This window comes from Carettochelys insculpta, chromosome 1 (assembly GCF_033958435.1).
Source record: "Carettochelys insculpta isolate YL-2023 chromosome 1, ASM3395843v1, whole genome shotgun sequence".
Taxonomy (NCBI): Eukaryota; Metazoa; Chordata; order Testudines; family Carettochelyidae; genus Carettochelys; species Carettochelys insculpta.
In genome coordinates, this window is record NC_134137.1 from 25,574,799 (window position 1) to 25,591,599 (window position 16,801).

The 16,801-nt window shown below is 41.5% G+C and overlaps 1 protein-coding gene across 5 annotated transcripts in view; it reads right to left on the reverse strand.

Moving 5' to 3' along the window:
• Positions 1 to 16,801, reverse strand: part of DLG2 (discs large MAGUK scaffold protein 2) — a 1,656,639-nt gene that overhangs the window by 1,346,368 nt on the left and 293,470 nt on the right. The gene's annotated exons all lie outside the window — the stretch shown is intronic.

Genomic DNA, 16,801 nt, shown 5'->3' on the forward strand with positions numbered 1-16,801 from the left:
TTAAAAGTTGAAGGTCTTGATTCTTTGGTTCCTACAGAGGCAAATGCAAGAACAATGATGATGACTTGCTCAACACACAACTTTCTGATATACATATATTTCAAAAAACAAACCCATTTTTTCTAGCTGAAGTTTCTAAAATTGCAAAGGGAGACATCCATACAGTAACTCATCATCTTAGCAAAAAGCAGTCAAGTAGCACTTTAAAGACTAGCAAAATAGTTTATTAGGTGAGCTTTCGTGGGACAGACCCACTTCTTCAGACCATAGCCAGACCAGAAGAAGTGGGTCTGTCCCACGAAAGCTCACCTAATAAACTATTTTGCTAGTCTTTAAAGTGCTACTTGACTGCTTTTTGTTTTGATAGTGTATAGACTAGCACGGCTCCCTCTCTGTTACTATTCATCATCTTAGGAGGATCTGCCTCTGCAGGATCAGGGCTCAAGACCATAACTCTCTACAGTGAGACATCATGCCAAATGTAACTTTCAAACTTTTGTTATTCTTGCACCTTCATTACAAAGAAAAATATCACCAGAATGTTTTACAGTAATGTACATGTATTTTATTTTATATACTCAAATAAAACAGATACATGCAGTTAAGTTGCAAAACAGTGTCTATTACAAAACCTTGTTTTTAGAAGCTAAAGACTTAAAAATACCTGTTGGGCAGAAACCTACTAAGGAAGATCTCATCCCCCAAAGACAAATGTTCCAGAAAGTGGTTTACATGAACAAGCACTCAGAAATAATGGAACTTGTTCTGCAGTCTTAACCACAGCTAATAGTACTGCACTTCCATGGAAGCTAACATAGGGACTGCAGCATCATTTGAACACTAACCACTTTCCAAAGGTAAACATAAATAAGGTAATGAAAAACCCAAAGATGTTTAATTCTGCCTGTTCCATATTCACCAAAGGAGGAAAAATGTGTGTTGTTTAATTTATATATTCATTATTAATTTTAATATAGATTAAACTCATACCCTGTTGTGTTGTTATGCAGGAAAGCAAGTTTAAATAAGTGAACTTTCTATTTGGACTAGAAAGTGGTAAGGTTTGAGTTTCTTATTAATTTGTGCAAGAATGAAGTTCACAATCTTTGTTCAGCCTCCACGTAAGGAAGGCCTGTCTCCTGTACACATCCTTCATTCATTACACTGTTTTTAAGGCGTTGCTATTGTCCCAGAAGATGGATGATCCTTTAGGTGACCAGGCTCCCATCTGTTTAGAGCCTTACAAATATGGAATGACATTTTAAGCTTACCTTAGTATCATACAAGGAGCCAATAGAGCACATAAGGAGTTATTTGCTCTCACTGCTGATTTTTGCATCAGTTGCAGTTTGTTTGGAGCTGATATTTTCAAACTCAGGAAAACTGCACTGGAATAATCTCGTTAGAAAGCATTGAATTCATGCATGATTAACACCAGGCTGTGATCAACACTAAAGTTCTAGGGAGCTGGATGCAGTAGAATGTGTTTCCTGAAGGTACTGATTTGCAAGTCTCAAATCAATAAGGAGTCCATTCGAAGCCCTGTACCATAAATTACCTTGATAATTTCTGGGCAGAACATCCACTAGAGAAGACCACACCATAGTAGTGAGCTCTTTGATAAAGATACATATTGAAGTTAAATACCATCAAGATGGAATTAACAAACTTCTCTTCAATACATTGGTCTCAGCCCATTGCTGAAGTATCATCTATGTGTTAGTGTTGTGTGTACTGCTGCCAAGCCTGGCAGCCCCAGGGATGGAAACTGGCCAGGGTGCAGAGCCCCAGTACACACAACACTAACATGGGGTAAGACGGGCAACACCAGCCTGGGGATCCAGCCAGGGCCAGGAGAACTCCAGCAGTCCTGAAGCCAGGAGCCAGAAAAAGCATGGAGCTCTGCTGCCAGCTCCAGCCTGGGGAACCCTGGCAGCCTTGGGTATGGATGTTGGCAGGGGCACAGAGCTCTGCCAGTAGTTCTGGGGCCAGGGATCTGGCCAGGGCCAGAGGAACACCAAAACTGGGAGCCAGCCCAGGCACGGAGGAAGCCAGCCAGGGAGTGGAATCCCGCCAGCAGCTCCAGCCATGGGGACCGGGCCAAGAGAACCCCAGCAGCTCCAGCCCTGAGGATTCACCTGGGGCCAGAGCAATCTCGTCAGCCCCAGGGCCAGGAGCCAGTGAGCGTACAGAGCTCCACCAGCACCTCTAGCACTGGGGACCCAGTCAGGGCCAAGGGAACTGCAGCAACCCTGGGGTTGGGAGGTGGCTGGAATGCGGAGCTCTGCTGGCTGCTCCAGTCCCGGAGACCTGGCTGAGGTGGGATGGATGGATGGATGGATGGAAGACAAACGCATGCTTCTCCTTTTATAATAGTATAGATTCATTGCAAAGTATATACAATAGCCTTTAGCAAATTAATTTCTTGTGTGTCACTGTGTTTTAAAAGAACCCTTTATAAAAATGAAGCAAGATTTGAAAGTGATGCAATAAGAGATGGCAAAAGCAACAGAGTGAAGCAGCAGTTAAGAGTTTAAAGTCAATAATGTTTCCTGCAGAAAAGACACATCAGCCATTAGATGATGACCATACTGACAGTGACACTTTCAGTTCTGACAATGAAAACTTTGTACCCACAAATGACATTTTGAAGCCAGTGCCTCAGAATGAGGAGGTCATTAATCAAGAGATGGAAACGCCAACAGTAGTGATAGATGTATAATGTACACTTGATTTACAGACTGTGAAAGTGAAAAATGAGGAACCTGGAGATGCTGCGCAGCAAGAACAAGAATTTGTGACGAGCACTGGACACAGGCTGTGTCTAGACTACAAGTTAAAATTGATATTTATGAGCAGCGATTGTTTAAATTTGTTTTTATAATTTCAATTCAAGTATCTTCAAATGTTCTAGAAAATTGACCCAACATGTCTCCATATCGAGTTTCTGCGTCCTCATTTCCTTATCCAATTTGGACCTCATGAGCAATGCATTCTGCGCACCTATCCCACAGTGCCTTAGTACCGGTTGCCTGTGGGTGTTCAATGTCTGAATCCCATAATGCAAAGCCTCTCGAGGATGGAAGCAAGGGGTGTGAGGGGTGCAGGACAAAGTGCAAATGGAAAGAGGTTTCTATTGTTATTATGCAAGAATGACTCTTAAACTGCCTAGCTGCAACACGGTGTGGGAACTTTATTCCTGAGGAGTCCCCGTTGCAGCTCATTATGAAATCACAAAAGTATGATGAAATTTAAAAGTATATAGCCAGAAAGATTCTTTGTAAAAAAACAACCTTGAACACACATTACATATGTACTGTATGAAAATTATTTGGATAAAATCTCAGCAAAAATATAACAGTATTAAGAGTATGCAGATAGGTATCAATGCAATTGATACCGCTGGGGTGAAATGTAATAGACATATGTTATGTTGCACGCATCCTCTACAGGTGCAGCACTGGTCAATGCAGACATGAAATCAAACTGTGAACCTCTTCGTCCACACTGGTATGGAAGTGGACATACAAAAACGGTCACTGTGTAGTTTTGTGGGCTAATACGGGACACCTCTGGAAGCTGATGAATTCTAATTACAGATATTGCGCTCCCACACTAGCCTGCATTTAAGATTCTAAAATGAAGATTGGCGCTATACCCATCCCTTAATACTGATATTTTATTATTAACATTAGGGCAGATTAGATCAACCTAATGACAGTGACAGTGAAGACAGTGACATCTTAAGGTTGAGATAAGTTGTTTAAATTCAATTTTAACTCATAGTTTAGATGCAGCCACAGTGTGAAAACAGTGGCCACAGTGTAAAAACAGATATGGAACTTCTTGATAAGAACAATGTTATTCAAATGCAGTCGTTTCTCAAAGGTTTTTTTTTTTTCAGATTCCAAATAATATACCAAAAGATGCTGAAAAACATGATTTTCCTTCTCATCTGCTGACAAAATCTCTTCCAAATGGAGGGGTCCACAAAAGAGACTGCCGTTCCAGGAGCATGGAAAAGCAGGCTCTGTACAGTGTACCCTATCTCATTTTTAACAGTAATACTTCAAACACATCAGTATTGTCTGATCTATCTGGTTGGAGCATCAGAAGAGGTTGGAGGAAGTTGAAAGTCTAAATACCTGCACATGAAACTACATTATTGCATAAAGATAACTATGTTACATGGAAGTTAGCTAGTAGAGCAGCGTGAGCTGACAGTTAAATTGAAAACTTACTCCTGAGTGAAATAAACATAGCAACTGACAACTGGGAAAAAAAACTCCTTGAGCGCATATTGAACGTCATTCTTTTTCTTTCTGAATAGGGATTGGTTTTGGCTGGTTCCAGTCAACGTATTGGTAACCCTAAAATGGAAACTTTCTTGGCATACTTGAGTTTCATAGCAAGTATGACCCACATCAGGCTATGTTAAGATGGTTCGTGAATTGCAAGAGAGCAAAAATGCATGGAAGTCCATAATCCGTCTAACATAATACAAAACTTGCTTATTGAGCTGTGTGGAACATTTGTGCAAACAAGTCTTGAAGAGATATGACACACAAAGTACTTTTAATTATTACTGATGCAACTCCAAACTGTTCTCATAAAGAACAGATGATTTTAGTTGTTTGATACGTTAAAACTGCAGGAAATGCAGTTCAATAATTTCACATAAAAAAAGGCTAGAAATTGCTGTTTGTGTATTAGAAATTTCGGTAAGGCTTTAAATTCAATTTTCAAGTCTGCATTGGCCAAGCCTATGACAATGGATCCAATATGGCTGGGAAATACAGCGAAGTACAAGCAGTCCATATTGAACAAAATCCAACTGTATTTTCTCCAGTTGTGGCAACCACACACTAAATCTTTTTCAGTGTTGACTGTGCTGAATCATGCAAGGAATCAATCACATATTTTGGAACAATCTACAAATTGTACAAGCTCTTCAGTAGAAGCCCTTGAAAGTGGGAAACTCTGAAGCAGTATCTTCCTGTTTCCCTTCACAGCATGTCGACAACGAGATGGTCAGCACAAATTGATGGCTTTAAACCAGTTGCACAGCACTTGGACACTGTGGCTATGTCTACACTTGCATTCCTCTTTCAAAAGAGGTATGAAAATGAGAGAAATTGAACATACAAATGAGGTGCAGATTTGCATATCTGGCACCTCATTTGCATATATAATTTCAAAAGAGCTTCTTTCAAAAGAAGAAAACCAGTGTAGACACTGCTCTTTTGAAAGTAAACCCCATCTTCAAAAGATTCCTTCTTCCCTTTTTTTATGGAAAGAAGGGTTCTTTCGAAGATGGAGTTTACTTTCGAAAGAGCAGCGTATACACTGGTTTTCTTGTTTCAAAAGAAGCTCTTTTGAAATTTGAATATGCAAATTAGACATCACATATGTAAATCTGCACATCATTTGCATTTTCAATTCCCCTCATTTGCATGCCTCTTTTGAAAGAGGAATGCAAATGTAGACAAAGCCTGTGAGCAAGGCTTTAAGTGAACATGAATCTCTTAATCTCACAGCACAGGCTCAGTGAATTTAAGTCAAATGTAAATGCATTTTAATGTCGGCAATGTGGATGAAGCTGCTAAAAATGATTTGCAAACCTAACCTTGTAATTGAAGCATGCAATGCTACATTAGGGCTACATCTACACTAGTGATCTCTGCATCAAGAAATATTCATCCTTGGCCTGTCAACTACATTTCCTAATATCGCAATTGCATAACATATTTTTGTCAGTCTCCCTGTATCAGAAGCTTCAGGTGTATGCGCATTCAACGTGTTAAAACAAGTAAAGAACTATCATCATTCTACAATGGGACATGAATGTTTGAATGGGCTTGCGATGCTTAATGTTAACAATGATCTTGCATGTAAAGTAGATTTTTCTTCAATTATAAATGAGTTTGCACACAACAGAGCCAGAAAAGCATTCCAAAAATGAAGAGTTTTGCTTGGAGTGGAAACTCACAATTAAAGTTACATGCTCTTGGTATAATGACAATTGTTAATAAATAAATGTCTCAAGAGTTCATTTTCAGATATTCTTTTGGTTTTAATGTGACTCAGTGGATAAGAATTTAGATACATCAGGGGCTTGGGGCTGGGGTTGGGCTGGAGCCTCTAAACTCAAAGTGGGCTGGGCCTCTGTCATTTTCTGAGAGGGTCTGCTGAATCCTGTCCTGAAAGGAAACCGGAAAGTCTCTAGAATAGTAACTGTGGAAAGATGTGTCTTTGACTTTGCAAAGTAACTGAGAAACAAAGAGAAGATCTGACACCAAACAGTAGTTGCACATGTTTTTATTTCTACAGAAGGTTTACTTAGGGCTGGCTGGATTATAGCACGCTTTAAGGTGGAAGTTAGAATGCCAATCCCTGATTTGAAGAAGTAAATCTCATTCAAAAGGGGCCACAGTTGCTCACCAAAAGTCAAAACCATTCATTGAAGGTGGTGGGTCACATTTCCTGTAAGGAGATGCAGGGCTTCCCGAAACATGGAAAAACTGAATACAGGTAAAGTGGTATGGTTTAGGCCAGCGCATGGTGTCCTTATTCACATATTGTGACAAAACTTCTTCCCAGATATTAATATTATTGGTGAAGAAAGAGGGTAATTCAAAATTAGCCTACTGACAAAGAGTCTCAGACCTGGCAAGTTATGACCACACACTTGCTGGAATTATTAACATAATGATTCACCCATAAATACCTAATTCCTTCTTCTTGCCCATGGTTCTCAAAGGCTTTATGCCAGATGACGAGAGGAGACGCATGACAGAGGCAAACAAATTAATACACACATAATTTCTTCAAACCTATTCTCATGCTTTGTTAGCAGCCCAGAGACCCTTCTTCTCAGTTGCTGTACTGACCATGCAAGACATACCCAAAAGGTCTTTATGAGATGGTGAACAATGTAACCAGTCTTGGGTGGTTGAAATCCACAACAGAACACAGCATCACTTGCGGCGAGGAGGTGTCATCTTATCAACTGTTTCCAGTAATGCACCTCAGATTATGTGAAACTGGACACCTCCTGGGCATGGAGCAGCACTCAATGCAAGAGCAGGCTCCCCTGTATTCCCTGTCCTGTTCATCACTTTCTACTTTGCATTTAGACGTGTAGCTTCCCAATGCTGAGTAATATTAAATGCTAACTGCAACTACGTCAGCAGATAATTGAACATTTTCTTCCTTATTTTAAGCAGCTGTTGATAGTTATGAAATAACATCACCTTCTTCCATAGTTAAATTGGTCTTGTAAAGACATCTCCCTGAGATCAGCAAATTATAAGCTAATGATATCTATTGAAAATTTCAGTTACACTAAACAAGGTCAATGCTTCGAAGAAACAAAATGCCACTCAGAAATGGAGATCAAAGTAATTCACTTCTATTCTTGCTGCTACCATGGAGACCAAGAAAAAAAAGAAGAGATTTAACCGACTTAATTCTTCCTGAAATTTATAATTAACTGCAAGGGAAAAGAGACAATTACCATATTTCTAAAGAATAAAAGAGAAAAAAGTTGAGCTTTTGACAAGATATAATTACAAGATGTGTACAATGCACATTGGTTTGCTCTGTGTAATTTTCTTGAAGTTCCCAAAAGGAAGAAAAGGGTTTTTTTTCTAGAAAACGCAACATGTGCTTCATCAGTTTACATTTGTAATGCTCACAATTCAAGCATTAAAGAAAAAAAACTAGTATAATTCTGCCAAAATTTAACACTAGTAAATAAAAATTTGAAATAAACGCTCAATTATATGCCCCATCTGTCTCACATCTTTGAATATATTCAGTAACTAAGATAAATGGTAATCAATGAGAAGAGTTTTCCTCTTTTTCTAAGATTGCATAAAGTGGCCAACAGTCAATCAATAGTAGTTTAAGCTTCCCTCTACCAGCACTTCAGTTTAGAATTGAGTAAATTGCATGTAAATCAGAACTATTAAATTTTTAAGATCTGGCAGGAAAACTCCCAGTTTGAAATGCTCATTAGGACCTAATAATGGCTTTAGAATATAGTTCAGTTTTATCTAAATTCGAATCTTTGACAAACTGAACAAAACCCATGAAATTTGCTTTGTTTGAGGTTTTGTGCTAGATTTCTAGTTCGGCACAAAAATCGTCAGCAGAGCATGTTCTGGTTTAAAATTGAGATTGTATATTTATTTATGCCAGAAACTCAGTTGTGAATGTACAGGATGCAGACTTGTGGGTATTGCAATCCAACAAAATATTCACTTGAACTCCTGCAAAGAGAAGCCAAAAAACATTGGACTGATGATGTTAGCACTGTTATGAAGTCTCCTCACAAGTAAGCAAAGGTGTGTTTATTAATGCCCAGATAAATTTAGAGTTATTTATAAATTATTAATAATAATGAGCGAGATCCTCAGCTGACCCACAGCTACACTGAATTCACTTCTTTACTTCAACCTTATTTTATGAGCCCCAATAGAATAACTCACATGTATATATTAATTATTCTATGTGATTTTTCCTTCTCTTGTCACTTCTTAATTTTGCATTTGATCCTGCAAACAACACTCACAGGTATGTAGGTGGTACTGCAGGAAGTCTCACTGAAGAAAATAGGATAAACTGACTTGTACTTACATCAGCTTTACACCTCTGTATGTAGTTACTACATATTTATACCAATGTATGGAAGAGGAAAATCATATTTATACCCTTAATGGAGTAACTATACCCACATGAATGACTGCAGGGTTGGTTCTTTTCATTAATTAGTCACTGATTTATTACCAGAATCTTAGCCTGCATTTTATGAGCCTAATAATTAGCTCTGACAGATGACTCAAAGAGGGGACAAGAGGTGACTCTAGTTCACCGCTCCTCTCTCCTGATGGCAACCAGGAGCCCACCCGGCCCCTGTTACAATTTAGAGCAACCTAAGGGATTTCTGTGTGGTATGCCATCTGGAACAGTCCCCTGTGGTCATGCTACTATCAGAGGATTGTCAGGGGATGGTGCATACCAACCATAATCCCGCCATGTTCCCTCTCATGCTCCCAAAACACCCTTCCATTGGGTGGGCTAGAAATGGGATCCAGCTGTGTTAACTTTATAGCTCTCAATGATTCCACTGAAAAACCACCCGCAAACTGATGGGGTATAAAATCTGGCTTCACATTGCCAAGTATGGCCTAATAGAAATAGGTATCATCATAGCATGATAGCATGTTTGCTACTTGAAAATGTACTAGCCCAAGCAAGGAATCTACTTGTTCATCCTTACAAGGATGCTGATAGAAAGTTCACTTCCAAGCTGTTCCTCTCCAAGCAGTGCTAGCTGAGAAAGGAGTGCTGTTGCTAAAGAATGAAGTGCCTAGAAGTGGTGTGTCTTGTAGTACTCCTCATTTCTGCTTCTGTATTTGCTCACTCCAACACCTGCTACAGAGTGCCCGTACAAGCACTGGGGGAAGAGTAGGAAAGGCCTGAACAGACCCCCTTATCGACTGGCTATGCTACTGTGAAATCATGGAATAATCAACACACAAGCCAACCCTTGGGGTGGCAATTAAGAGAGCAGCATCTCATCATTCTGTCAGGTTCCTGTATCTGTGTGAAAAAGGCACCCTGTGCAGTTATCCACTCTTGGAACTCTGACACCACCTGCTTGAGAGAAGGCACAATTTTGCCCTAATTATGTTTATTGTTGCTCCCTCTTATAAATATATTCCCTGATCACCAGGTGCTAACACAACGAGAGAGAAACATAGTATTTGACCAGTCAGACTCTGCAAGTCTAGATGTCATGTGATAAACATTTGGTATTGATTACCTCAAATAAGCATATGAAACTACTGCTTGTCAACATTAAGAGATATTGTTTTTTCCACCACTTCTTCCTTTTAAAGACTTGAATGAATTAAGCCCTTGTAAAAGTTGCTTAGATTGACAGCTTTAGATAGAGAAGTTTTGTTAATTTACAGAACTGGACTGCAGCAATATAATATTCTCCATATAGCCCTGTTGAAGAAATTTCCAGTACGGATTCAGCCCTTAGGCTCCCTCCTAGGACTGTCAAAGTTGTGTGATAGCAGGTTTTGTGATGTGCACACCTATCAATTAGGAAATGCACTAAGACCTTCACACTCACTGCACACAGTTCACCAACCACACAGGGTCATTTTCCCCCTAACATCAAGAATTTTAAACAACCTCCTGACTGATTTAAATGCTCTGCCATGACACGAATCACATTTCTGAAGTAAACATTTACTTAAATGAATGTGCAGCCAATGCATTCTGCATTCCAGGATTAACACATTATTCCTGTTGAAGTTGACAGTCAGACCTCACTGCAGGAGTAATAGTCACAGAGGGTTTGATATTTTCAACACAATTTTTACTTTCTTCTTTAGAAAAAAAATAGTGTATATTACACATTCTATCCTGTCCTGTCTGCAGCCCTTTGTCTGTCTCACAAAAGGAAGAGAGCAAAAGGTGGAAACTTCCTGCCATCTTGCCTTTAATATATTGAGTAGATACCGATGAATCTGCTACAGCATGAACTGTCCTCCAAAGGCATAATAGATGGACACAAATCTTGTAGGAAGCAGAGAGGAGTATATGCTGCATTTTCCTAAGAGGCGGCAGAATAGGCCTATTCTTATGCTCTCTACAAACCATGGTGCCCCCTCAGGGATGTAACAGCTCCATGCAACCCACTCATAAGAATAAAAGAGGGCAGGGGGGAATTTTGGTCCACGCGCCATATCTCAGTAGGTAAATTGTATGGCAGGCCATGAAGGCTCACAAAATTGGGGTTGGGATGGTGTACGGAGAAAGCTTGATGAAAAAACATGAGATCTACAACTGCTTCATTGATTTTCAGAAGGCATTTGACAGTATAGCCCAGAAAGTGACTTGGTGGTATTGGAGTTGTACAGAGTGGATAGCAGACTGATACGGTTGTTGAAGGATATCAATGACAATGCAGAGGCAGCAGCTGGAATGCGTGGAGAGTTGGGAAGTTAGTTTAGAACGAGTAGAGGGATGACACAAGGAGATCTGATATTGCTGAGTATCTTCATCACACACCTAGAGAGAGTGATGGATAAGATCAAGGATGAAGTAGAAGGGATATTGGTGCACAGGAAGAGAATTAACAACTTGAGGTTCGTGGATGATATAGTTATCATCAAGGAAGATGAAGAGAAGCTAGTGAGAACAGTGAAGGTATTAAATGAGAAAGGGAAATGGTGTGGACTGATTACAAATTTTGATAAAACAAAGACAATGGCTTTTGGAGATAAGGAAATAGGAAGGAAGATCAATATAGGTGGGATCAAACTAGAGAACATAGAGAAGTTCATATATCTGGGAGCAACATGATGTATGATCTAGATTGTAAGAAGGAAATAGCAACTACAACAGTGAAAGCAAGAGCAAACTTGAAAGCAATAGATAAGATCTGGAAAAGCAAAGTGATTAGCTTAGGAATGAAGCTGAACACCTTGAAAATGTGCATATGCAGCACCATGTTGTACTGATGAGAGACATGGGCAAAAACAAAAGATTCAAAGAGAAGGATATTGGCATTCATGAGGAGTTGTTATAGAAAGATCCTCAGAATAGGATGGATGCAGAAGGTCACCAATGAGGAACTGTATAGGAAGATACAATCTAAAGAGAACCCACTGCAGAAGGTTATACAATGGAAGCTACAGCTATTCAGGCATATCTGTAGAATGAATGATGAGTAAAAAGTCAAGACCTTGGTATTCCGCATAATAGATGGTTCAAATAAAAGAGGCAGACCCCACAGATAATGGGTACATGATATAATAGATTGGTGCAGAGGTAGTCTACAGAAACAAAGCCTCTCTGCACTGGACAGGGAAAGATGGAAGAAAATAGTAAGGGAGGCATCAGACACCAACGAGCGCTGAGCCCATGGATGTTGAATGAGGATGATGGTGTGGAAGGGAGTGAGGGTTCCAGATGGGTGTGCGGGCTCTGGGATGGGGCCAGGAATGAGGAATCTGGGATACAGGAGGGTGTTCCAAGCTGGGATTGAGGGGTTTGGAGGGAAGGAGTAGGACCAGAGCTGTGGCAGAGGCTCCAATAGGAGGCACGGACTTTGTGATGAGGCCATGGATGAGGGACTTGGGATGCAGCAGAGGGCTCTGAGCTGGGACTCAGGGGTTCGGAGGTCAGGAGGGGGATCAGGGCTAGCGCAGGAGTTGAGGCACCTGGAGGACATCCTCAAGCAGCACCCAAACGCAGCAGTATGTCTGCCATCCAGCTCCAAGGTGGAGACATGACTAGGAGGATCTGACTTCTGCCCCATCCATAAGCGCTGCCACCATAGCTCTCATTGGTCATGGTTCCGAGCCAAAGGGAGCTGCAGAGATGGCATTTGGGATAAGGCCAGTGTGCAGAGCCCCCGAGCTGGCGCTACATGTAGAATCTGGAGTGGGGACACGCAGCTGCTTCCAAGAGCCACACTGAGTGAAGCAAGCCTCTCAGCTCATGGAGACAGACTCATGTTAGCACTGCAGTGTCCAATATGCTCCCTGTTAGCCACATATGGTGAATGGGGCAGTGGAGTGCGACAAACATGGGGCACACCTCCAAATGCTCTGTGCATGCACCTCACCACATGAGGGGAACAAGCAAGTGGCTGCAGGAGTGGAGGCAGCTCCCCTGGCCCGGCAGGCTCCAGTTGAGGGGTGGCTCACGTGGCATGGCTTCAGCCCCGGGGTGGCTCCTGTGAGTAATGGGGGAGGAGACTGGCTGGGGGTGTGGCACCTGGTGGGGGGCGTAGGGCTGTAGCAAGCCATTTCCTTTGTTTTGGACATCACTGTACTGGCAGAACTTGAGATAATGTACTAAAATTAGCAATGTGGGAACTGCAGCTTGGGCTCTCAAGCCTAGCAAGCTAGAGTGGCTTAAGAACCTGAGCTCCAGCCCTGTCCTTCTATTTTTATGGAAATCTATTGACATAATAGTACCATAAATACATGTGCCTTATGTATCAGCAGAAAATACACTAAAGGAAAGACTTAGACAATTAAAATACTGTAAACAAAAAGCCCATAAAAAAGCCCTGATGGACTGATTCAGCTTTTGTCTGCCTTGTGTGCTTGGTAAGTATGTGGGGACACTAACAAAATAAAATACGGCTGGAACATAGTCAGAACTGTTGGGTTGTTGCATTTGTAAGGGTATAATAATACCTTTAAGTATATTACATGGCATTTTGAAATGCGTGTTTATTGCACCACTATTGACTTGACCACTCTGTTTACAGTATGTTTTATAAACTGGAACTGCTGCAAATACCACAGTAAATTTAACTATAATGTGTTGTCTTTTTAATAGCTCTTGAAGTGCATTTATATTCTCTTTGTATTATTTATAAAAGCTAAAGGAGAAAAACAACTAAATATTTACTATCTGTTCATATGAAGATACACATCTCCAAAGGGGCCCATGACAGTTGCACACAGAAATTAGGTTAATGGATGCCTAAATATGTGCAATTAACTGATTTTAAGCTAACCATGACCATTTCGAGACATAAGTGCAAGTTTTGTAAATATAATGTGCGTGCAAGCAATACTAACAAATGTCAAAGACACTGAGCCAAATTCGGCTGCAATGAATCCTGGTGAAAATTAGTAATAAATCTACTGAAGCTGTGAAAGCTTTACAATTTTGAAGTCAATGGAGTTACTCCAGACACACAGTGATGTAGACATTACCAGAATTTGGGCCAGTATAGGCTAAAACCATCAACATAACTTTTTGATTACTGTACAGAAAAAAGCACAGGGCAAACATTGATAAAGTATGTATCTCCAACTTACTGCAGCTTTTTAAAGATGTAGAAGCTTTTCATTTCTGCAGTAGTCTCTCACTGCTCCAAAGAGCGCAGACACACACTCCTGATTGAGGCCCACTTCCTCTCTATGATTCCATCTAACTCCATCACCAGTGACCTGAGGCTAGAGACTGGATATCCTAGCGGCCGTCCCCTGATCATTTCACCTTGAGTGCTTGACTTGGTGGTTCAGGTATCTACCAGTAGAGTCAATGCGGTAGGACATGCAGGACATAGGTCTTGTGGGAGGAGTGAAAGGGTTGTGACTCAATGGCTACGTCTACACGTGCAGCCAACATCGAAATAGCTTATTTCGATGTTGCGACATCGAAATAGTCTATTTCGATGAGTAACGTCTACACATCCTCCAGGGCCAGCAACGTCGATGTTCAACTTCGACGTTGCTCAGCCCAACATCGAAATAGGCGCAGCGAGGGAACGTCTACACGTCAAAGTAGCACACATCGAAATAGGGATGCCAGGCACAGCTGCAGACAGGGTCACAGGGCGGACTCAACAGCCAGCCGCTCCCTTAAAGGGCCCCTCCCAGACACAGCTGCACTAAACAACACAAGATACACAGAGCTGACAACTGGTTGCAGACCCTGTGCCTGCAGCATAGATCCCCAGCTGCCGCAGAAGCAGCCAGAAGCCCTGGGCTAAGGGCTGCTGCCCACGGTGACCATAGAGCCCCGCAGGGGCTGGAGAGAGAGCATCTCTCAACCCCCCAGCTGATGGCCGCCATGGAGGACCCAGCAATTTTGACGTTGCGGGACGCGGATCGTCTACACGGTCCCTACTTCGACGTTGAACGTCAAAGTAGGGCGCTATTCCTATCTCCTTATGAGGTTAGCGCCTTCGACGTCTCGCCGCCTAATGTCGAAGTTAACTTCGAAATAGCGCCCGATGCGTGTAGACGCGACGGGCGCTATTTCGAAGTTGGTGCCGCTACTTCGAAGTAGCGTGCACGTGTAGACGCAGCCCATGAGGTTAGCGACTTCGACGTCTCGCCGCCTAAGGTCGAAGTTGGTGCCGCTACTTCGAAGTAGCGTGCACGTGTAGACACAGCTAATGTATGTTACTACCCACCAGTCCACATGGAAAGGAGGATTCTCTCAGTTCACATGTTAATTACCAGTTCATACAGCAATTATGTCCGAAGCAACTTGTTAATAAAAGGAAGGCCAGATTCTGCTCTCAATTACAACAAATGCAGACTAAGTCCAGTGCAGTCCGCAAAGTTATTTATTGTATGTGTCAGCACCAACCTTAGGGGCTGTCAAAACCTACAGCTGCAATTCCCCACCTGGAGACCTAGAAATGTCAGGGCTAATCCAAGATTTTAAAGCAGTGGCTAACCATTTTCCTTACAAGGGCAGCTTTAAAAATGTAATCTGGATGTTGGGGCTGAAAGCATGACACTGAATATTTTATAAAGATACTAGAGTTATTCTAAAACGCTGACATAGCTGCCAAACGTTGGCCTTTGAGTTCCATGAAATCAGTAGCTAAAGGTCCCTCGATTATGTGTCTGCAGGACAATCCTACCTAGGTTCCTGTTAATGACAGGAGAGTTGGCACTGGCACCATCTCATCTGCTAAATGTTGTTAATCTGTCTCATTAGCTAAGCTGTATGTGTGAACTCTGGCTATAGGGAGGAGCATATGGCATGAGATAGGAGGCTTTTCTGAAGGCAAAGGATTCTTGCTTTCTAATCCCAGCACTGAGTTCAGCTACTTCTGTGGCCTAAATCAAAAAGTCACTTTATCTCTCTGTCTGAGGCCTGGTCTACATTAAGGATCACAGTTGATGCAAGATATGCAGTTCTAGCCATACAATCAGTGTAGCTAGAATGAATATATAAGGATCAACTTTGTACCCTGGTGTAGATCAGGACTCTTTGGGCTCTCACCAACGTCCCTTATTCCACACAACATCATGGACTACCAGAGTCAACGGCTGAGCCCTGAGAGAATACTGAAGAGGTGGCAAAATTGAACTCCCACAGCTTGATCACAGTACATTGAACCTGCAGTAAGTATAGACATACCATTACTTTCTCCATCTGCAAGAGAGGGGGAACCATCCCTACCTAATGCACAAGGGTGACTATGATGGTCAATAATGGACTGTTGTTCTTGGGCATATCGTTATGGCTGATATATTGAGATCATTGCCCTTCATGCTGGCTATCATCATTGCTATCTTGTGGTTCCCCACCTCTTTGCTATATCCATCTGATATCCCTCTTTTATTTACTTTACATGGTCTTTGGAACAAAAACCAACTCTATGGGCTACAGTTTGTACAGCACCTAACACAATGGGATGCTGACCTGTGATGGGGACCCTTACGTGTTACCAGGAAACAAACAAGTCTTACTAGTTACACAATACTCAAAGTGTTCTAGTCATCTCAAGCAGCAAAAGCACTCTGTAAAACACTACACAACACTGACATTCACCAGAATTCACCTCAAACTACTGTCAGACAGGGGATTCACAGAACCCCAGATTATGCAGACAACTCTCCTTTACACATCCAGGTACAACGTATGAACACCACAACCAACATTTAAATTCCACCTCTTCTGCTGCAAAATACCAGTAGTAACCTAAAAATATCTATCATTTTGTATTATATTTGTCCACTAAGTTTGAGGAGATCCTAAAAAATCTTTTTCCTTAGCCCGCTCCTCAAATCCTCAGATTAGTCACATACATAGAAGTGTGATAATAGTAAACATGAGGAGTCACTTAAATATATATGGGGGGGAGGGAATTATTTAGAAGGCCCATTCAAAAATGCGAAGGTTGGCTCTCCGGCTGCTGTAACAAAGTAGAATTCAGACCAATGCATTTTGATCTTTAAGGCCTTAGAGATGCAAAGCAAAGCTATGTTTTGCCCAAGAAAGCCACATA